Raw genomic sequence first — 24559 nt, forward strand, 5'->3', positions numbered from 1 at the left:
CTGACAGACAAGAACGGTTTGACCTAAAAATATCAAAATTGAAACTACTGCGGAAACAAAGACACCTACACATTGGATGCCCTTGAGGTAAGCTAAAACATACCAAATTTAATTTCAAAGTGAACTATCCCTTTAACCAGCTAATCGGGCAAATATTCAATATTTGTGAATAAATTCTCTCATTCAGTTGAACCACATTCAGATTGTGATCTAATCCAAAGAGATCCCATAGAAAGCCAGGTAACTATCTTTTCTTGCCCTCAGTCAGCAAAGGGGGTGTTTTGACACGGTTTATCTTCTTCATCGGCAGGTAATTTATATCAGCCCTTAGCTTCTCCATCCCACTATCTCTCTCAAGAACTCAGCTTACAAGAAGGGGGTGAATGCTGGTGGCAGGTTCTCACACTTCTCTGTGGAGAAGGAGGAGGAGGGGGAAAGTGAGTAGACTATCAGAGTGCCCTCATTGCGGGTAGTCTCTTGATGGCTTCTGATGCCCTTTGAATGCTTGCATCATAGTTCAAGGTTTTCTTCAGTTCTCTCCTCTCGAGCACACAAAGATGCACTTTAAAACAGTGTTATGGAGCTGGCAGTTTTTGATAATGGTGGACAATCTTTTCTATACTATCTATCAAATAATATGGCACAATGCCACCTTGACTGTTTATGAATAACCGGCTGACATCGTTGATTCCACTTTACCTGAATTCCCCTTGTTGCTTAACTTTGTTAGCCATCTTTGCTACCTAAGCAGAGTGGTGCCAAATGAATTAAAGTGTTTTCGTGGAAAGGTGTTATCTAAATTGCATCTAATGGAGAGACTGTACTTCTGGTTCCTTAGAGTACTATTAGACAGCAATTTGAGTTTGGCGCCAAAGCACTTATTGGCAGTAGACTTTTCAGTTTCAAGAAAGTATACCAAGTCCAATAGCATTAATGATGATTCAGAAACATGATTTGATATCTACAAAAGACTCATGTGTAAATCAACACAACTTTTAATAAAGTTGAAAACGGCACGGAAAGTTTTTCTTTTTAAATAGAATGGCCTTATTTTGGTTACAGCATTCAAGGCTTGCTCTGCGCATGAGCCAATGATCCTGCATGTGTTTATGATAAACACAGTGGAAAAAAATACAGAGAAAGAATTTGAAAAAAAAAATAAAAAAATTGAGACCTGCACTTCAAAAATGAAAAGAAATCCAAAATGTAGCCACATGAGGTTTTGTTCAAAGCTTTTTTTGTGTGTGTTTGAGTCTTTGAGATGAGAAGAGGTTCCAAAAAACCACCCACATTTTATCCATTTGTGTGCAGCCAAACAGCTACCAGCACCTATTTATGGATTATGCATCTGCCAACTCAGAATTCTTCTCCTGGTGAAAAAGCCTTGAAAATGAGAGAAACATCTATCATACCACATTAGCTGGTTAATCATAAAAACAGGAGCATTATCTGACTGAGTGATACTCTGGATTTATGTGACCGCCTACACTCTAAAAAATGCTGGGTTGTTTTAACCCAACTTTGGGTCAAATATGGACTAACCCAGCCGTTGGGTTAAATTTTTACATTACATTTTTAACCCAACATTTCGGGTTTGTCCATATTTGACCCAAAATTGGGTTAAAACAACCCAGCATTTTTTAGAGTGTATGCTCCACTGAATACAAGATGCTCTTATTTTTCATCAATTTACATTGGTGATAGCGCATGTTTCCTGATTGATACACTCTAAAAAATGCTGGGTTGTGTTAACCCAATTTTGGGTCAAATATGGACAAACCCGAAATGTTGGGTTAAAAATGTAATATAAAAATTTAACCCAACGGCTGGGTTAGTCCATATTTGACCCAAAGTTGGGTTAAAACAACCCAGCATTTTTTAGAGTGTACTGTTTTAATGTCTCTAATAGCTTTTTCCCACAAAGAAGAAGAAAGAAACAATGGAATTGTGTCCATTTCAATTCTTTAAAATAGTTATCATGGCCATCTTAAATGAGTTTTAATACAATTGTAATTATATGTATTGTAATGTATGCAAGGTTAAATCATGTTAATGCTTTTTGAGTTGTGTTTGTCATGTACCAGCATTGCTGCATTGTCCAACTGGCGTACGATACGTTTGAGTTGATGGCCTTGTGAAAGAAAACATGATTTCTAGATTTTAGGGATTTTATGTTGGTTGAAGTTGTGGAAAACTCCAACCCGATCTCACGACCAAGTCGTACGAATTCGACGAATGATTAAAAAGTGGCTAATTCGTAACAATTCATACGACCTCACTCGTACGAATTAATACGATTTTGCTAAATCGTACATATTTTACGAATTGGCCAATTCGTATGAATTCGTACGAATGACCTACCCCTTACCCCGCCCCTAAACCTAACCATCACATGGGTTTAGACAAATCGTACGAATTAGTACGAGTGAGGTCGTACGAATTAGCCACTTTTTAATCATGCGTCGAATTCGTACGAATTGGTCGTGAGATAGTGTTGAAAACTCAGTTAAATATGCATTGTGCCCGATGACCCTGAACTAAGCAAAAACTGAAAACTCTGTTTGTGTGTTTGTTTTGGGTGGGCAACTACAGTGAATGTTGTTGCTGAATGGACTGTTGTGCATTTTGAATGCTGTCATGGTGTGTACTGTGAGAGTTTTTGGTTTCACTTTATTTGGATGGTCCCTTTAATAAGTTCAGTTGACTATAAGCAGTGTTGGGAGTAACGCATTACAAAAGTAATACATTACAGTAACATATTACTTTTTGCTGTAACGCAGTAGTGTAAGGCATTACTAATCAATTTTCAGTAATATTTTACTCGTTACATGTTCAGTGAGGCTTGTATTACAGCTGTATTATTGTCTGCTTTTACTTCTTAAAGGCAACAGACTATGTGAAAGTTTTAAAGCAGTCTTTTAGTGCCAGTTCAGAGCGTCTGTAAGATTGTTTTTTCCTCATAAATGCGAACACGAAAACTAAAATAAAATGAATATTTTAAGTTCTATGGAGACTGGAGAGCCAACCCTTCCTCATCCGATTTGCGCAGTGTAATTAACAGAATTACAAAAAATATATTTTGCCTCCTATTTTTTTGTCACGCATGAATGTGTGTCTTTTCCCTAATATTAAAAATAAAACATAGACTGATATTTGTCTAATGTCTGGAGTCCTTTAAGGAAGTAGCCTATATAAGTTTCAATACATGTAATTTCTGAGAATTTTTATTTCAAGTTTTGACTGCAAATGTCATGTCCATAATGCTGGACTTCCCCAATTTTTAAATAATTTATCCTCAACTAGTTTTGTGGTGTAGGTCTACGTATGTTAACTTCAAATAATACTAATAGCCTAATTTAAAGATAAGGCAGCATTGGATCTGGACGGTAAGGAGAATAACGCTGGAGTTGGAAGAGGTGTGTCGCGATTCTGTAGGTTCGTGGATCTGAGTCGTGTGGCGAATCGCGATTTCGGTTTCATATTGCATATCGTTACAGCCCAAAAGTTAAGTTCTACTTAGTTATTTTGGTGAAAGTAACTCAAAAGTAATACATGAGTAATGTAACGCATTACAATTCTGGGACAGTAATATTGTAAGGTAATGAATTACTTTTAAATAACAGTAACAAGTAATACCTAATGTATTACAGTTTGGAAGTAACTTGCACAACACTGACTATAAGTAACATTGCACCAACACCTGTACTAACTCTCACTAGAGTACTAGTAGACTTGTAGGGTTAGGAATAGAATACGTTGACATGTACTTGCAAAGTTACTTATTGTCAACAGAATCAAGGACCATCAATGTAAAGTGTTACCGAGTTTTTTGGGGGTTTTTTTTTCAGCAGGAAGGGAATAAGAAAACATGTCAAATCTCTAAATCGAACTGTCGAATAGTAACATACTATAAAGAATGTGACGACAACCCAATTAAACTACAGTAGCAATGTAAAGAAATGGTTTTACTTTTTTTGAGCAATACTAACATCAGTTGTTTTCATTGAATTCTGAGCAAAAAAAGTTTGGAGATTGGGTAAGAATTCAACATACACTGACTTTTTGTGTAATATTTACTTTGAAATGATTTCACTCAGAAATTGCTAGTAATTTCACAAATAACCAAAGTAACATGTAATACACCGAATTAACAACACATTCTCACCCCAAGGCGTCACCTTTGACCATGCTTCAATATTTGACATTTTAGGCACCCTTTAGCATCACTTACATGACGCGATCCTACGGCGTCACCTAACTGACGCTAAAGGGCGCCTAAAGCGTCAGATATTGAAGCATGGTCAAATGTGAGTGAGAATGGGCTGGAATTAAGATATCTTGGAATAATTCACATTTTTTGCCATGTATTCAGTTGCTTGACCTGCCAGTAGTTCATTGTTAATTGCTTTTACATCACTGAATAGGTGTCAAGCCAACACTGCTTACTGTAAATAAAACCAACATTACTGGAAAACGTATTTTTTTTCCTACTTTGAAATTTCATGTGTTACTAATTAAATGTGTTACCTGCTGTTTCTTTGCAATTGTTTGTGAAATTCACAGGCGGTTTCTAAGTGAATATTGTTTCAGAGTACGTTTTTGAAGTACTGCTGTATACTTCATTCTGGAATTACAAGAATTCCTTGAGCATTTCAGATCATCATTAAAACTTCCATTGATAGGCTTGCTTCTCCAAAAGACAAACATTGCTTCGCTGTTGCCAATGCATGTAAAGCTTTTCCATAAGACATTTTGGAATATTTTTACATGCCATTTCCTTCCAGTGAGGCCATTTCCCTGAGCTGCCATAAGTCACCATGCTGTTCTGCAGGCAGTAGATTTATGAGGCTTGTAGCTGACCACTAGATCGACTCGGCCCAGTCAAGCCAGCACCACACACCAGCGTCAGCTCGCCCATAGACCACAGGCAACCAGACAATAAATGCTTTGAGCTGCTCTTATGAAAATACTGTAACATCAAAACACTCCAGTTCATGTATTCTGTTTTAACTCATTCTGCATGCTTCCGTGAGGACGAGAACAAAAGTTACTCAGACAGCACGTTCCACATGCTCGTCATCGCCAGACAATGTTGGTTCTGGTACTAAAGGGGTGTGTCCGATTTTAGATGTGGTTTGGGTTCTACCGAACGTTGTCAAACCATGATGTCGCACTTGCCCATATTACTAAGGAAATGCTTTATGCTCAAAAGCCAACAATCACACCCAAACACATACACACACACACACACGCTCACTAATACAGATACAAAATGAAAGACCAACCATATTCAGCACACAGCTCTGGACGATCACAACACTGACGAGATGAGAGAATGATGAAGGAAGTGCTTTTGCGTCTTAGCCAAACAGAAAAAAAGAAATATTATCAATCAGGGCAAGACAGAGACATGCCTGAAACCCCCCTTCTTTCTTCTCTCTCTCTCAATCTTTTAGCTTTAACAACGCTGATTTGAGTGACCTGGGGAAACAATTTAATGACCGCTGCTAGACTCAATGGTATAGGACTGGGTGGTCTGGTTAGCTCGTGGGGAACAGATTATCATGTACAGTGTGTGTAATGTGTGCCGCACATTGGCGTTATAACTGAACAACAAACAGTCCTCCCTCACCCTTCTACTGAACTGACTGATGAGGTCAAGAGTGTATTTACATACGTCTGTATTACAGACCTCCTGGAGTATTTCCCAGGCTTACTGCCTTGTGTTTCCAGATCAGGAGCAACATCATTTATTGTAATTACCAATCAGGAGTACAATTAGATAATGGGAAAATGAGATTTCATTTTTGTTGCCGTTCAATGCCCTAGAAGAAAAATCAAACAACAATTTAAAGCATATTACATAATTAATGTGTTTTAAGCAACATTTTCACAAATGGAAGTTATTGTTATTATAAGTTTTTATTTCATACAAATAAAATATATATATATATTAATTTCACATATGTGTGTGTGCTTAATTGCGATTAGCAGCCATATACCACATTCATTTTGACATCATTTCCAACAAAGTAAACCTTGCGATTGGCAGGTGATCCTCACAAATTTTCTGCAAGATTTTTTGTACTTAAAAACTCCAAACGGACACCAAATAAGGAGTCCATATAATTTATAAATTCATGCACACAAAGCACACATCGAAAAAACATTTTTTTTTTTTTTTTAAGAATTCAGAAGTGTATATGTGTACAGTGCAACAGCAAAAAGCTTGTATACATTGTCTACATTTTAGACCAGTTGCGATAACGAACAGGACCACATGGCGATGCAAATAAAAACTCCAGAAATACAACCACCTTGACCTGACTGCATATACCCACTACAGTGCACGGATCCATTCAGAATTACTAAACACAAGAAAAATCTCAGCATTGTCCTGAATGTGTGTGGAAACAACCTGAATGTTGTGAAATGTGTCTGTCTTGTGCATGAATATGTTACACTTTTTGGAATGAAGCAATGTCACTTCCGGGTGCAACACATTTATTTTTCTGTATGAAACACAAGAAAATACAATGTTCAAACAAGGAGCACATTTCTCTGCACATTCGCGCTTCATCTCGTGCTGGACTACTTCTACGCTCTTTTCCTGTGATACATTCACAAATTATCTTAACCCACATGTCTTATGTCTAAGCTGATACGTCACACTATACTAGACTCCTTACAATACTCCATTTTCAGAAAATACATGTTCTTTACACGAACACATTAACATGGATCTAAACGTGCCATGCCCGTTATTAAACAATATAAAAGGAAAAGGTCTGAAAAATAACATCTTTAAAGTACAATAAACTCTATGAGTCATACATTTAAACTCAAACAAGTAAGCATGTGAACAGTATTTGGAATTAAAATAGATTTTCAGGTATCAGCAATAGTTCAGTCTATACCCACATTACTCTAACATTGATAACTGCACGTGTATTCCTAATACTCTTTCATATCACTGCTTAACTTGTCTTTAATCTTTTTTTACTCTTCCATGAAACATGCTAATGACCTGACCACATCATGAACTAAGTTTCAACCATCCAACAGTTACTGTGTTATCACTATGAACTCAACAAATCATCAACAAACTGTTTTACCTCTCAATCTGACTGCGGTTCTTAACTCAACAGTATTAACGTCCTTTATCTTTATATGGAATGGCTGACAAAGCAATGCCAAATGAGGCTAAGAACAGTCACGTGTGCCTCGTTAACTCCAATTGCCCAGACTTGTCTCTACACGCATTTTAATCAATGTCCATGTATATATTAGGCTAATTATGCCTCATCCCACACTCACGTCGAGTATATATGCTTTTAAACCTTTATTACTCCGTTTTGCTCACGTTAAGAGTTACTAGTTTTCTACTAATTAAATAGTTAACACTCCCGTCCGCCATTTCACGACATAACTCTTAATCACCGTTAAAACTTCACTTTTCTTAACGTTTCAGGCACAAACTATGGCTCTATAAGAATACAATACTGTTATACATATACCAGTGTCGGGTTATTGTCAGCTTACCTGTATGAAACACAAGAAAATACAATGTTCAAACATGGAGCACATTTCTCTGCACATTCGCGCTTCATCTCGTGCTGGACTACTTCTACGCTGCTAACTAGTCAGCCACTCATGCGCCGCGCAACTCCCGGGTGCCCCCTGCTGGCGACTCCGAGTCTCACCAAATTGAACACAATGAAATAGTCATACAAGTCAACAACAATAATATGAACAGTTTGAAATTTAAAGGGGGGTGCTTTGATATCGGTCCCATTTTATATTCTTAGTGCTACAAATACAATGTTCGATAAGTGAGTCGAGAGCGTTTATACATGGTTTCTTGACTCCTGTACGTCACTGCAATTTTCTTTACCTAGATTGCAATCCTCATAATCAATGTTTGGCGAACATAAGCGTCAATTTAGAAGAAAAAAAACAATTTAACGTTACCCACCTGTCCAGCAAAAATAGAGCAACCTGACGTCGGACTGGAAGCCCTTCTGCCGCCGGAGTTCTCGCCATCGTTCAAAAGCTTTGCTACCGATGTAAATTCGGAACTTCACACATTCTTTATCCGACTCCTTCTTCTTTTTAATTTGTTCCTCAGAACGACGTCTCTTTGGTCGTGTGTCGGTAATTTTTCAAACTTCCCTCTGATTCGCTGCTCTCCTTCACACACACACACCCTTCATGTGCACGCGCACTAACCCCCCGGACCCACCCTCAGATACTTCTTGCCAGTGATTGGCTGGAACACTGTTTGTTAGGTTTCGTGGTCCGGGTAAGACATGATTGTTTTTGTTGCCGTTTGTGGAGCCTGTGGTGTCTACAGAGACCACGTTTTTTTTACAGTGTGTTTAGGGGACAGGCAGCTAGCCGATAGTAAGGAGACGTTTGATGTATGTGACAAAAAATGTTTTTGCCCAGCATCGCTTAGAGAACCTTTAAGTTGATTAAGTTACTGTAGTTTGTAGAATTTTTAAAGTGGACTATCAAAATAAAATAAGGTAACACTTTATTTCGATAGTTCACTTTAGACATTCTATTATAAGTAACTTTGCAACTACAGCACATGCCAACTAACTGTCATTAGAGTATTAGTAGTCTGTCAGCTTAATATCTGCTAACACTTTATTTTGTTGGTCCCCCAACAGATATTCAACTGACTATTAGTAACTTGGCGACTACAAGTAAACTTGTTCTACTAACCCAAAGCCTAACTCCTAACCATAACCTAACAGTCTACTGACAGTTTACTAATTTACTAATACTCTGACAGTTAGTTGACATGTAGTTGAAAAGTTGCTTAAAATTAGTAGAGCGTCTAAAATTGAAATAAAGTGTAACCTAAAATGAATAAAGCTTATTTAAATAAAGTAAATAAACTTTCAAAAAATGTTTTTGTGTGTGTATGTGTCTGCTTCTATTTATATTTTTGAAAGAGAGGTCTGTTTGCCCTGAAATGACACAAGGAACAACCAAAAAAATCCAAAATACAACATAGTTGAAAACGTCTTGTGCATTTGTGTGGCATAAAAAGTAGGGTTTCACAATTGCCTTTCATTTATTTGTACAATACAAATACAATAATTATTTCCCTAATTCTGGTAAACATTTTGTTGCTTTTTCATGTGGAATCACTCATGTTTGATGCCTGTGGCGATAAGGCACTTTTGAAGTTGCTGTGTATATGCTGTAACTGGTTTCTTTTGAGTTCAATAAGAATCAAAATTACTCCTGTTTCACAACTGGGAAAAAAGGAACAAGCAATTCGGCAAATGGGTTCTGAGCCAAAAAGGCCTGAACATCTTTTCCGGTGACTAAAATTAGTCCCATAATGAGACATAGTTGCTTCCTGTCCCCTAAACAAACCCTCCTGCCTTGTGGTAATATAATGACATGGATGACAATGAAAAATTAACAAAAATTGTATACTAAAGCTTCTAATCTGATAACCAGTTTGTTTGTTTTTTTAATCTGGTGAATTATCACTGCTTATCCAGATGCATTTTAAGTATTTAACTTTCAACCGTCTAACGTTAAAAGTTTTGAAATTTATGAAAATCAAATATATGTATGTATTTATATATTATTTTTGTCTTTCAGTGAAAATTGAGAGCACAGAACAGTGGTCATTTTACCAATGGATCACATTTAATTGCACATTAATCTCTTGTATTTCAACTAATGAGACTGCATTAAATTTTACTGTAGAAGAGGAATTTTAAAGAGTCTCGACCATCTTTTGATCAGGCAATGAAGCTCTTCGTGGGCTGGGCAGTTGACAAGTCTTTACAGTGTACAGTATAGTGTCCGGTTACCTTAAGGTTTGATTTTCTCCCCTCATTAGACATTCTCCATAGCGAGTAACGAGTCAAGTGATCCACTAAAGCAAAGGGTTGGTGAGAGACTGGCCCAAATGAAAACCAAATGAAATCACCCTGGTAGATGTGCTTTTTACTGGATGTAGTCACTCACAATTATAGCCTGTGTTTAATGGTTGTTTCCCCTCAAAGAAAACCTTAAATGGACAGTTACCTTCTGCCATGAGCTTTCTCACAAATATACATGCACTGAAGTGCAGATGTTTTTAAATAAGTACATTTTATATTAAAATATCTAAATGCAAGTACTTAAAGTTTATCTACATGAAATGTTTAATGATAAAGGCGTAACTTCTGGGCCACTAGCAGCTCCAGACAAATGTCTTCACCAACAAGAATGCCTGATTACAAAAGTTCAGTGTTAGCCACACTGATAAAGAAATTAATCAGCATAATGTTGAATCAACAAAGTTCTATTTACTCAATTTATTGGATGTGTCCAATGTTTTTGAATTGACAAAATTTAAAAAGTTGTCATATCACCTCACTTTTATTCAAAGGCCCAAACCCAGCAAAAATATACAACTTGATGCAGTACAGCGTGTATGAATAAGATTCTAATAGCTTGTAAATAGATCTTTAAAAGATAATAAACTAAACGGTGGCTCGGCGGCCATTTTTATTTGTGTTTTTTGCTTTTTGGACAATAAATTGAGTGATCTGCTGATGTGCTCTTGGGTCCCTTTTTATCCCAGCACTCGTAACCGTACACACTGGCCAGGATGGATCCACCAGATCTATCGCAGTTACGCTCGGCTGTGGAAGCGCAGGGTGCGCTGCTGGGACAGCATCACAGGGAGTTAGCGGCTGCTCATCATGACAGGCTGACATCATGACTCGCGCATGCGTCGTGGAAATCTCTTGGGGCTGTTACATAGTCAATGCGAGCTACGCGAGCAAGCAACGCGAGTGACGCGAGCGATGCGCTCCCTTTCATAGTGTAAGCGTCACGGGCGATGCTTAAAATGCAATACACCGGTCACGCAACAGGGGGTAGTTGATTTTTCACTGCAAACCTGAAAAAGCGGTGAAGCTCGTGAAGGCGTGTGTGGCTCTCCACAACTTTCTGGCATCCACTGAACGTGCCAGATACATGCCCGCCGCCTTTGTGGATGCGACGTCTGACACCGGAGAGGTCCAGCCTGGAGAGTGGAGTGGAGGCAGCACGCTGTGGGGGACCAGTACATGGTCGACGGACCACGGTTTTCGGTCGGCAGCAGCAGACCCTCCCGGAGAGCGGCACTTGTCAGGGAACAGCTGGCTGATTACTTTTTATCAGATGCTGGCGTGTTTCCCCACCAGTACAGTGTGCTACGATTGGGTAGCACTGACAAATAAATTGATAAAAGTTCGATTTGAAGCATGAGTTTTTTATTATTATTTAACACTTTACACATTTTAACTTATTTGGTATTATGTGAAAACCATTACACATTTTTTATAATTTGGTATTATTTGAATTATGTAAAAACCATTACACATTTGAACTAATTTGGTATTTTAATTAATTCATTCATATCCATAAACCATTAATTCATATAACCAGGCTGGTAAATTTGTCACGGGCACTTTTCCAGTCCGTTTTCACCTGATTCTGTCTTTCCCATCGCGATTGCAACCTCTCTCCAGGCATTTTCCAACGCAATTTTATTTGAGTGTACTAATTGCGATGAACTGTCGTATAAATGTGGATGAACGCGTATAAGCTTGTATAATTTTTCCTCCTCGCCCGCCATTGTATTCAAACCTTCTTCTTCTGTTAACATGATATATTTGAATTACTGTACAATTCTTGCAATGTCGCCCCCACCGATAACGCATAGTATTGCGTGCATCAGTGCGTCGCATATCAAAAACTAGGACGACACATTTGGCTACGCATCGACGCATAATGGCGGCCAAAGCGTAGCAATGCATAGCCTTGCGGACGTGTTTGCGTACCGATGCGTTGACTATGTAGCGGCCCTTGAACTCTCGTCTCAGGCCCAGAAGGAAGAAAAGGAATAGTCGAATAAAGTCGTTATTTTTGTTTGTTTTTTCGCACAAAAAGTATTCTCATCGCTTGATAAACTTATAGTTGAGCCACTGTAGTCACATGGAATATTTAAACATTATCTTCAATGATTTTCAGGGCCGTCAAGTTTCAATCCCTTAGGGTGCCTATGTGGTAGTGATCCAGCTCTCAAATTTAATCAAAAATATCTTCATTTGTGTTCCGAAGACGAACGAAGGTCTTACGGTGTTGGTACAGCATGGGGGGGGGGGGGGGTGATTAATGACTTAATTTTCATTTTTTGGTGAGCTAACCCTTTATGTCAGCGACGTTCATAAACACACTGAAAAGCGATTATGCGTGTTGATATAGCACACAAAAAATGGAAATATGAATTGCCGTGTCATACATACACCATTTCATGAGATCAGTCTGCATTATTTAGTGTGAGGTGATTTTCTCTCTGCAACCCCCTACTTACATCTCAGACTCAGCCAGAGTGGCGTTTGTCATCTCCCTTCTTGCCGGTTGGGCTCGGGAATGGGCCACTGCTGTTTGGACTGCAGTAGCAGTATGTTGTAAAGATTTTCAGAAGATTTTCTCAGCACTCGGTAAGGAGGCATCGTGGTAGTTGGATTGCGCTGCATCGGGGGAGACGCAGGAGGTGCAAGAATTTTGCTCTCTTGTTGCATCAAGTAAGTGGAATGATGCAGCACTGGTTGCCAGGTTTGCGGAGGGGCTGGAGGATGCAATAAAGGATGATATGTATGCTCATGAACTTCCTGAACACCTGGATGAATTCATTGAGCTGGCTATTCATTTGGATACCACCAGGATCTGCGTCGGGGAGCCCTGTCTTCTACATACTTGTTCTTTTTTCGACTCTGTGTCGGCCTTTTCAGTTTCTGAAGCTCTAGTCCACTCATTTGCTCCGGAAAATATGCAGTTGTGCAGGTGCCATTTATCTGCAGAGGAGAAACAGAAACATCTGTCCAAAGGATTATGTCTCTACTGTGGTCGATCTGGACATTTTGCTTCTTCCTGTCCTGCAAAAGCCAAAGCTTGCTAGTAAGCAAGGGGGTCCTGGCGAGCGCTACCAGAGACTATTTATATAGAGACATGCCACTTCCTCAATCCTTAATAAAACTATATAGGGAAAACCCCTAACACCAAAGATGGCGGTTGTATGCACATGCCCCGCCCCTCCCTCTGGAAACCAATCATCTGCTTTTAACAGTCAAGCTGGGAAACATTTAAGCCTATTGTCTGGTTCCACCAACTCATGCACGCAGTTGAGGTTTGCGACAGCGGAAAATATAGTTTGAAATGGTGGCAGATTTGAAATGTGTTAGTTGTGTAAATATCAGATATCCCAAGTCTCCCGTAAGTTCCGAGAGTCTCCCGCAGATTGATAGCGGCTCCCTGATGACCGCAACTTAGTTAAAATCTCCAGAATCTAGAGCGAGCACTCGCACGACAGAGAGCGAGAGAACCCTTGCGCATGTGCAGTAATAACCTGTAGGGAAAAAGGTGTTTTAAACCTTATTTTGGGGCAAAGTCATCAAACATTTTCAGCGATTTTTATCATATTATTACTGTTTCTATACAAACAGGTTGTATGTCCCGGTGACCAGTGAAAGTGCAGTTCTGACTCTCTGCCCATTCAGTTAGATAGGAGCCTGGTCTTGTTAGTCCGAAATAGCTGCCCGGAGGCGTTGCCAAAATGTCGGCCGAGTGGCACGACTTGCCTAAAAGAACTTTTCCGCTACTTCCACCACCCCATCTCCCAATCTATGCTGCCAGTCTCAGTCACAAATGAAGGTGCGTCACTTGTCCATCAACTCCCTGCCTGAAGGGAATTTTATTGATTTTACTTGGGTTTTGTAAAATGCATTTCTTTTCAGTCTCTCTCTCCTGTCCTTACTGCCCACACTTCAGATGGCAGACAACTTACCACCTGCTGACTGCTTGGCCTATGCTCAAAACAAATCCTTTAGTTGTGTACCTGTTGGTTTGCTCTTCATTCAAATTCATTCCTCTCCGTAAACTACCCTCAGCCAGGGAGAATGCCGGGTGGTCATGGACAGCTTCTTTCGGATACACAGACTTCTAGAGGACATGGTCTCGGACAGGGGACCCCAGTTCGCCTGAGTTCTGTCGACAGATTGGCTCTACTGCTAGTCTGTTGTCAGGATTCCATTCACAAACTAAGCATGCGAAACAGGACCTCTGGAGGAGACTTCACTGTCTGATTTCTCAAAATCCCTCTTCCTGGTGCCAGCAGCTTACGTGGGTTAAGTATGCTCACAATACATTGCTGGTGTCGTCTCCTTTTTTCTTGATTTCTTAGATATCATCCTCCTCTGTTTCCTTCACAGGGTTCCAAAGCTGTGGTTCCCTCAGTTCAGGGATTTATCAATTGATGCCAGTGGACCTAGGGGTAGCACTTCTGAGAACCAGGGAACGTCGTCGGGCTCAGGCACCCAGATACATCTGTGGACAAAAGAAATGGCTGTCCACCAAGAAGTTGGCACCACGGTTCATTGGGCCATACCCTAGCTCGGTGGTAGTTTGGTTTCGGCTGCCGTATTCACACATTCTGGACCAATATCTTGTTGAGGAATACCATCGATCTGCCTCTCATCCTGGAAAGCCTGGTGGCATTCCTGGGGCGGGGGGTTTGATCATCAGCCTTTCTGTTGTGTTTGTTTTGTGTCTCAGTTGTCAGTTTTTCTCACTCTGCAATCACAGCTGCATGCACCTCATTCTAATCAGTGCTCGCGCTCTCCTTATACACCTGTCTCCCATTTTGCATTGATTTTCTTCACTACTTATGCTTATCTCTTTCTTTGCTTCTCTGTCAGTGTGTCTTGGTTACCGTCCGTTTCACTACTGTCCTAAAAACCAGTCTTGTTCAAGTCGTGCCTAACATGCCATGTCTGTTTCATTAATCGTGTTGTTTCCCTTTGATTTTCCTAGTCCCTGTACTCAATCCTGTTTCAGCTTGCTCACCCGGTTTCAATCTTCTGCTCTTGTTTTGGACTATTGCCTTGCCTCTACCCTCGGGACTGTGGATCTGCCTGTGGTTTTGACCTCTACCTGCCCCTTGGATTTCCCATATGTCCCACCCGTGTTCTTGGTGGCTCGGCTGCCATTTATATTTGTTTTTTGTTTTGTTTTTTCTTTGCTGTTTAGACAACAAATTGAGTGATCTGCTTATCTGCTCTTGGGTCTCTTTTCATCCCAGCACCCATAACACATATATTTTCATAAAATGCATATAAATATCAATTGTTCTATATCAATAACATGTCTTGGTAAGATTCTATTTAAATCTTAGTTTTATGATAAAAACTCTAGTTTTACTTTGTAGTAACTGTAGTTTTTAAATATAGAATGCAATGAAATACATTGAGGATTAAGAGATGAATAAATAAACATTCATTTAAAAGCCTGATTTATCATATTTGGTATACACATTTTAATATGATTTTTCAAAACAAAACAATAAATGATGAATGAATAAAAGTCAACCGATCATCTTAAAATGTTGTTAACAATATCAAAGTTATTCTTATGTTCACTTTATAAAAATCAGTGCAGATTTCACAGCAAAAAAAAACAACTAAAAAAAACATGTGCATGAGCTGAGGAGGGATGTTTTTACAATTATCAATTAGACAACAGAAGAAGGCATTGATTAGATTGTGTGCAACAGGTTTTTAAGCAAACGTTTTGATCATGTTGACAATTAGAGGCCTAATCAAATATGATACAGGGAGCTTTATGTGGTTAATGGAAAAGTCAAGTGTCAAGTCAAGTCAGAAAACTAGGGAGTCTCCTCAACATGGTTCATCCTGACCTGTCCATTTGCTGCATGAGCACAAGTATTCCTCCAGTCCATTGTCCGCACCCGAACCACGCATGCTCTGCAAACAAACACGGCAAACCTGCAGAGGACTGTCCCGGGAATGGCCCGAGAGAACCACGCACACAGCAGTCGCTTCTGACAGCTGCTTCCTGTTCACTAACTACACACAGCTGCCGTTTCCAGGAGAGGGCATCGGCATGTTGTAGACATCGCCAGGGGTCAAGGGGAAGAAAAATAATGTCATTTTAATAGTGACCAACAACGGGACCACCAAGGCATCCATTGAAGCAATCTGGAAATATCGCGAGGGAAATATAAAATATATGGGAAGAATGTAGGGGAAATTTTAATGACAGTGACATTGATAGACTTTTTTTTCATTTACATTGACTTTGACATCATTAGTCAACGATGTTCTTGGAAGAGTTTAAACAGATTTGCCTGCAGTTCTGGGAAAAAGAATGGTTATTTGGCTACGGTTTCTTTGTAAATATTAGCTTAAGTTGTTACAACTTTCTCCGCAAAATAAACTTTGCACATGCTGAGCAGATTACCAAATTTATCTGACCTGGATATTGTTTAATAGCATGTGAACAAGTCTTTACCTCGCTTCATTGGTCGATCTAAGGAGACCACCCTTTAAACAAAAATGCATGCCTGCTCGTCATTGGTTTGCTCAGTTTGTGTCTTTTGTTAATGCACCATTAATGATGACAATCAGCTTGTTCGTGAGATGACAGACCCCTGAAAAGTGAACTCCAGAAGTGTTTATCTTCATTTTTTTGTCTTTTATTTTGACAAAGTCAAGCCACCAAATTCCTTTTTTCACATGAACAATAATAAAAAAAAACAAAAAACTATGGCATTTGATGCTAGCATTAAAAACTATAAGTAATTTAAATCAACGTTTCATTACACTAATGGCAACTCACTTGCCCTAAAAATACAAGCTATGAAAACAACAACATTTATTCATAAAGTATTTTTAAACACAACATAAATTGATAGAAAGTGCTGTAAAATGTGGAAAAAATGTTTCTGGGTCTGATGAGCCAAAAGTCATGTAACCCATTCATAATTTCTTATGACCATTTAAAATAAAACTTAAAGCAGATAAACATTAAATAATACAAATCATGACTACATTGAAGCCTTTTTTTAACTAGAAATTGATAGAAATGCTGTAAAACATGGAAAGCGCTGTAAAACATACGTAAGTCCAAACTCATTTATATATTTACACATTTTCAAAAGCTAATGAATAGAAATGTGATTTCGGTCAGGTCCACTATCGTCAAATACTATTGACAATCCACATACAGTTTGGATTGGCGGTGTGCTTCCGTTCTGGGCAAGAACTCCCTGCGCATCCATGCAGTCTAGCATGGATAAGAGCAGGGAGAGCAGCAAAAACCCCATATGCGAATATCCCCCAAACCCAACTGACAGTGCAATTCTGATTACCCGAGTGAGCCTGAAAAGCTAGAGCAACAGCATGTTACCAACAATACCGGAAGCCTTAAGCAACAAGTATGTTGACCTTACCTGGAAGACCTAAAAAAGTTTGCTGCCAATTTCCGCATCAGCCCAATACCCGAAATGCTTAAAGGGTTAGTTCACCCAAAAATGAAAATTCTGTCAGTATTTACTCACCCTCATGTTGTTCCAACCCCGTAAGACCTTCGTTCATCTTCGGAACACAAATTAAGATATTTAAGATATTAAGATCGCTCCTGCATACAGTCCATAGACTTCTTGAGGGACTGGCTCTTGCTGTCCTCGAAAAGTCATTAAAGACATCGTTAAAATAGTCCAAGTGACTACAGGGGCTCAATCTTAAGTTTATCAAACGACGAGAACACTTTTGTGCGCAAAAAAAACAACAAAAATAACGACTTTATTTCAACTATTCGTTTATTTCTCCCTCTGTGCGAGTCAGGTTACTAGTTTAATAGCGTAAGCTTCTGTTATTGTACGTCACACGCATCACACACACATGACCAGCGTCGGCCAATAGTGAGCCTACGTGTGACGTAGCTCTACGCAATCACACTACGTTAACTGACTTACAGGCTCATGGAGAAGGAAGTGAATAGTTGAAATAAAGTAGAAATAAATAGTTTTTTTGCGCACAAAAGTGTTCTCGTCGTTTGATAAACTTAAGATTGAGCCCCTGTAGTCACTTGGACTATTTTAACGATGTCTTTAATGACTTTTCGGGGACAGCAAGAGCCAGTCCCTCAAGAAGCCTATGGACTGTATGCAGGAGCGATCTTAATATCTTAAATATCTTAATTTGTGTTCCGAAGATGAACGAAGGTCTTACGGGGTTGGAACAACATGAGGGTGAGTAAATACTGACAGAATTTTCATTTTTGGGTGAACTAACCCTTTAAGCAGTAAACATGACATATACTATTTTACATTGGAAATACGTCACAATATGGAGTTAATGTTGGTGGAAACTATCAGTTCACGCAGAATTACACTGTAAATATGAATATGCTTTATCTAATCAAAAAAATGTGGCAACAGATTACAAGTAGTATTATGAATTAAACTTAACAAATTAGAATCGAGTAATAATTAATAAAATAAATTCCTTAAAAGTTAACCATTTAAAATTAGTAAAACTTAAAACAACAACCAAAAAAACAAAAAAAAAAAAAACATAAATTGAAGTCACCATTATGATGATCGGTGTTTGTTTCAATGTTTTAAAATTACGGTTTTCTCATTCAGTGATTCTGCTTGTTAACATCAGGTGTCTTCAATGTTGGCAATATTGGAGGCTGTAAAGGTGAAGATGACAAGTCCCATGATTCCACACTCCTTCAACAAGCTACAGTGTTGTTAGTGTTGAATTACAGACCTCTACTGTGTATTTTGCATAAGTATGTTACCGATAAAAGCGCTTCATGTGCAACGCAAGCAGTTCCAATGCAATTTCCTGAATATCTAAATATGTTTAGATCTTCACAGTGAAAGGTAACACTTACGAAATCTCTGTGTAAACAATGAGTGACATACACACGCGCGAGAGAGATCACTTCCGGCTCTTTCCAGAGCAGACCGAAGCGCCCACGCCCTCAGATCACTTGGACATGGCTTTTGAGGTAAAAACTATATAAATACTGTTTGTTTTCTCACACAAACTGCTCGTTTCGTGTCTTAGGCCATCAATGTGTACTTACATTTAAGAGTCATTAAATCATGTTTAATTTGGACTTCTCTATGCATGTTCTTTGAGGTGGTGACCATAGACCTGCATTATATGACTGACAGACAAGAACGGTTTGACCTAAAAATTGAAACTACTGCGGAAACAAAGACACCTACATCTTGGATGCCCTTGAAGTAACATAAAACATACCAAACATTCATTTCAAAGTGAACTCCCTTTAACTGAATCTGAGGTGAAATCCTTGTGGTGAACGAATTCCTCTCGCTGAATTACAGATTGTACGATTCCTTGTGAGATGATGTGGTTTACCTAATACTGAAGGAGCTTATATGTGTATACATTGATAGGCATCGTATTCCTATAGGTAGACGTGGATCAGCTGAGAGTCAGCTAATGGTAGCTTGACTAATGTGATCTGCCAGAACTGACTCTACACTTGATTTTAGGGTAGATGTGCAAATGTCCAACAAAGAAGCGACTGTTACATAATAGAGAAGACTATTCCATAGTTTGGGCCAGGCCACAGAAAAGAAGGTGCGTCACATTTACAGCTTGCCAAGCGAAATTTCACGGGTGAAATCCAGTCAATCCAATAAGATGTTCGGGAGTTTGACATGATGCCGAAAAAGGTTTTGCTCATGTTCAAGTTGGTCATGAGAATTTGTTGGATTTTTTTTAGCTTTACTTCATACATCTCAATGCTATCGATGGACCATGTCCCCTTTTTCATTTGAAATTTTCATGAAATATGGCGACACCTTTAGATATATAGTCACAAGATAGAAGTAAATGATTGGAAGATCTGAGCACTCTAACAATACAGTATGTTTGAATATTATATCACTAAGACATTTCGGCCAGATAAAGCCTTGTTTACAAACAAGATCATTTTAAAATCAACCCTAAATTTAATGTGAAACCATTGGAGGTGACGCTTACATAGGAAAAATATACAGTATGACAGGCTGTCAGGATGCTAAATAGAAACTCTAAGCACATAAACGAAACCAAAGGGGAAAAATAAATAAAGACATTACATTATATATTAGAGTGGAGGGTCCGTTTTTATTTCTCCAGAGAGATTGTAAGAGACAGTTGATAGGTCATTATGCGGCAGCAGAGCTTGTAACAGGAGGTGGGTTGTAACAGCTCACACACTGGTCTCTCGGGAGCCCCAAGTCTGTTGCTCTACCCAATTAGACTCTAAAATATTGCTGTTTCTGAAAGGCCTCTGGTCCCTGGGTGCACAGAGAGATGCTTTTGCACCTCCTTATTGTAAACCTTGCAGTTTGATCAGGTGCTGACTGGCCCGGCTCTCCCCAGCATATCCCGTCCAGAACGTGGCCCCGGCTGCACGCTGAAGGGCCTCTGCGGATCAGTGCCATTTACTGTGGACATCTGTTCTGGGTTAGAAGGCCACTGGAAGTCCAAGTGCATATGGAAGTCCCTTTCCACAGCAGAGGGTATCATTCCTCCAATGGTTGCTTGGGATGTTCTTGGGTAAGGGTCAAGTCACCTTCATTTATATAGCGCTTTTAACAATATAGATTGTTTCAAAGCAGCTTTACAGTGATAATAGCAAACGAAAGCACCAGAGATTGTTTTGGCATACAAGCAGCTCTAGACTAAAGATATTCGAGCTAAAGTTAGTTTTTGATTGATTCACTTCCATTGCAAAGATCATTAGTTATTTGCTTAGGGGCCGCTAACACGACACTGTTTTAACTGAAGACAGAGAACGTTTAATGTGTTCATTTGCCCGACAACAATGTTTGGTGGCTCGAGAATGCAAACTTTGAAATAGGTTTTGAAAAAAACTTCAAAAAGATCTTTGCAACCGCTCTGTCAAACACACACTCACACATGTCGAGAGGACAATGGTTTAACAGTGCGGTATTAACGCACACCCGGCAGTCCCGTAGTGGCGCTCCTCACCGCACGCTCTGTTTTTCTTACTGCACATTCCTGTTAGTTTAGTTTACTGCAGCAGCATGACTGGTGAGGTCATTTATGGCACAACATGGTGGGAATTCATTTATAATGGTAAAACCTCAGCACTTTAAATGAGATCACCAGCGTCTACATCTTCCTTCCCTCTCTTCTCCTTCCGTGTTCTCTTCCGTATGTCTCGTTTTCTCTCTCAGGTGTTCCGCAGATAATGAAACGACTTGTTCGAGTGTATATTTGTGTGAGGATACGAGGGAACAGGGAGTTGTGCAGTGGCTCTTTAGGGAGTGTGAGGTCAAAGGTCATTGCACACACTCCCCCGCCACTGACTTAAATATCCACAAGGACAGGTTAAATGAATTTGTTGCAGAGAAATTTTGTAAAAGTAAATAAATAAAAAACATGAGTCTGCACTAACAAATTCATCTTTCTAAATATAAAAATAAAAATTCATAATGCTTATTTATAATACATTTCATTACATGTTTATATATATATATCCTGTATATATGTATATTTCGCTGAAGTTGACTATTGGAGCACTGTTAAAAAAATATAATAATAACATTTTTTTCTTTTGTCAAATCAACTTAGATCATTTATGTAGTTCAGATAACATAACATTTTGAGTTTCTGATGATTAAATCAATCTCCTTCATTGTATTAACTCAATTTTTCCATTTTAATGAACTTAAAATTTGAAGGCAACCAGGTTACTTATTTTTTTCAAGTTAAACCAACAATATTTTTTTACGCTATGTTTTACAAGAAAGAATCTTTCAGTTTTTTAGTCTTTATTTCAAAATTTCACGTTTGATTCAATTCGTGACTTGCATTTCCTTGCAAGTATGTGAGACACTTACTAGCAATTTGTAAATCCTTCATCAATTGTTTTTTTAATGCCTTATAAAAAAAAAAGTTCATATTTCATCTTGTGAATAAACGAAACACTTTGTCATGTCTGTTGGTTTTGTTCATGGTTCATGTCTTTTATTTTGTAGTCATAGTTCCTGTGTGTCATGTGATTCCCTTATGTCTTCATGTGATCTTGTCATGTGTTTCCCAATTCTCATGTGTTATGTTGTCATTGGTTTATAGTGTTCACAGGTGTGTGTGTCAGTCGTTGTGTATAGCCCTCATGTTAGCATTGTCTCTGGTCTAGGTTTGTTACCTGTAACCTCTGTTGGTGAGTTTCATGTTCATAGTCAAGTTTAGTTCCTGTTCATCTTAATTTTTTTGGCAGGTTTGTTTTAAGCTATCGTTTGTTTTGTTCATGTTTGGTTTAAATAAAAATCATGGGTAACACTTTAGAATACTGTATCTTACTTACTGCATAACTAATAAGGAATTAATGAAGAACTAATAGGTAATTCTTTATTAACACTTAAGTCACTACTGTTAACTACTAAGGAAGTTGTGTTAACTAATCAGTATGTAATAAAATTGTATGATTGTGTTAAGTATCAGTTAGTTAATCAATAGCTAATGAATGCTGTCATACCTCCTGAAGAACTACTATTAATTATCTATTTATTAAGGTTCAAGAAAAATAACAATGAAGTAACTACTTATTAACAGTCATACACAGTAGTCAGTTTGTCATTCTTCAGCACTAATAAGAAAGATAAGTGCAGACATTTACCTATAGGATATGATCTGCAAATAAGCAAAAACATATCATGTATATTACACCTTATTATTATAAGGTTTTAGTAAGTTTACAGTAAGGTTTACAGTAAGTTTGATTTGAGTCAGAAGTATGTGGTAATTATTTATTAATTACTAATGGGTTCCCCATATTGTCACTTTAGAATACTGTTTTAGGTTCTAAGTAATTCCCGAAGGACTATCTAATGATTATTTATTAATTACTAATAAGTTCCCTATATTTTTACTTTAGAAGACTGTTTCAGATTATAAGTAGCCTAATTCCTAGATAATTATTTGATAATTATTTATTAATTACTAATGGGCTCCCTGTGTTGTCACTTTAGAATACTGTTCCAGCTTCTAAGTAATTCCTGAAAAACTATTTAAAAGTTATTTATTAATTACTAATAAGTTCCTTATATTTTCACTTTAGAAGACTGTTTCAGATTATAAGTAGCCTAATTCCTGGATAATTATTTGATAATTCTTTATTAATTACTAATGGGTTCCCTATATTTTCACTTTAGAATACTGTTCCAGCTTCTAAGTAATTCCTGCAGAATTATTTGATACTTATTTATTAATTACTAATAAATTCCCTATATTTTCAGTTTCCCTCAGTCGTTGCCTCAAATACATGAATTTACTCAGTGGCGTTCTATGCTGAGGAAAACAGACACACACAGCACTGTATATAAAATATAAAACTCATCTGAGTTTAGTTTTGTATGACTGTTCAGTAGTTACTTCTTAGTTATTTTTCTTGAACCTTAATTAGTAGATAATTAGTAGTAGTTCTTCAGGAGGTGACAGAATTCATTAGTTATTGATTAACTAACTGATACTTAACACAATCATAAAATTATATTACATATTAATTAGTTAACACATCTTCCTTAGTAGTTAACAGTAGTGAAGAACTAGTTAATGAAGAATTACCTATTAATTCGTCAATAATTCCTTATTAATTCTGCAGTAAGTAAGATACAGTATTCTAAAGTGTTACCAAATCATGAATACAGGTTGGATAGAAAGTGTTACCAAATTTTCATTTTTTAACCAGCTTAATTTATCATGATGGCATTATTCGAAGTTAATCTATTTCACTGATGCTTTCAAAGATAACAGAAGCATAGACTGTCTTTCTGTCTTCAGGTGGTGTGTGTTTTGCAGGTTGCCCTGGCTTCTGTCTTGTCCGTCCCCCTGCTGCTGTTGAACTTGTGACCTCATTTCCATGGAGACATGTCAAGACAAAGATGGAGGGCAGCAGAGAGAGTTGGACGTCAGGCTGGAAACCTGTGTGGTCTTCAGAAATGTGTAGCCTAGTCCAACACACACATTCATTCCTGGCCCAAAAACCCAGCTCTGATTCGCAAGGAGGATTCATCTGCTTTGGAAAACCAGCAGTGCCGTATGCAGCCACCGCCGTTGAAGGAGAGCGGAATCCCTGGATAACAAATTCCTTTTCAGTAATGTAAAATGGGAAAGCTGTCTAGATGTGGGGAGGAAAATCGAGGAGGAGGAGGTTCATAACTCACATATATATTTTGAAAAGTCGTGTCTAGTTTATAAAGGTGTGTATATTTAAGCTTTTCAAGATGAGTAATGGTAGCGTAGGTCATGGTGCATGCAGGATTGGACACCTCTCAAATAAAACAAAAACAAACACTGGCGCACTCATTTTTTTTCCCTTCAAATAAAAAAAAAAGTACAATAAAAAGATTATGAGATGTTTTAATGGCCTAAACTTACAAATCAGTCTTACTCACACAACTAATAATCATGTCACTTTATTTTCAATAGTACACTTTAGACATTCTACTAACTATAAGTAACTTTAGTAGATGTCAACTAATTAGTGTATTCGTAGACTGTTAGGTTAGAGTTAGTAGAGTAAGTTGACGTACTTGCAAAGTATGTCTGTTGGGAAGTAGAATGTCTAAAGTGAGCTATAATGAATAACGTGTTACCTTATACGGAACATAATTTCCATTAAAAATGGAATCCGA

General features: G+C 38.2%; 1 long non-coding RNA gene across 1 annotated transcript; it reads left to right on the forward strand.

Annotated features, from left to right (window-relative positions):
* The first annotated feature begins 22005 nt into the window (after positions 1-22005).
* On the forward strand, positions 22006-24288 carry LOC120462428 (uncharacterized). Its single transcript, XR_005618363.2, has 2 exons — positions 22006-22086; positions 23706-24288. It is a non-coding gene; the product is annotated as an uncharacterized LOC120462428 (long non-coding RNA).
* Positions 24289-24559: the final 271 nt, after the last annotated feature.

The sequence above is a fragment of the Pimephales promelas genome, chromosome 15 (assembly GCF_988280905.1).
Source record: "Pimephales promelas chromosome 15, fPimPro1.hap1.1, whole genome shotgun sequence".
NCBI classification, from domain to species: Eukaryota; Metazoa; Chordata; class Actinopteri; order Cypriniformes; family Leuciscidae; genus Pimephales; species Pimephales promelas.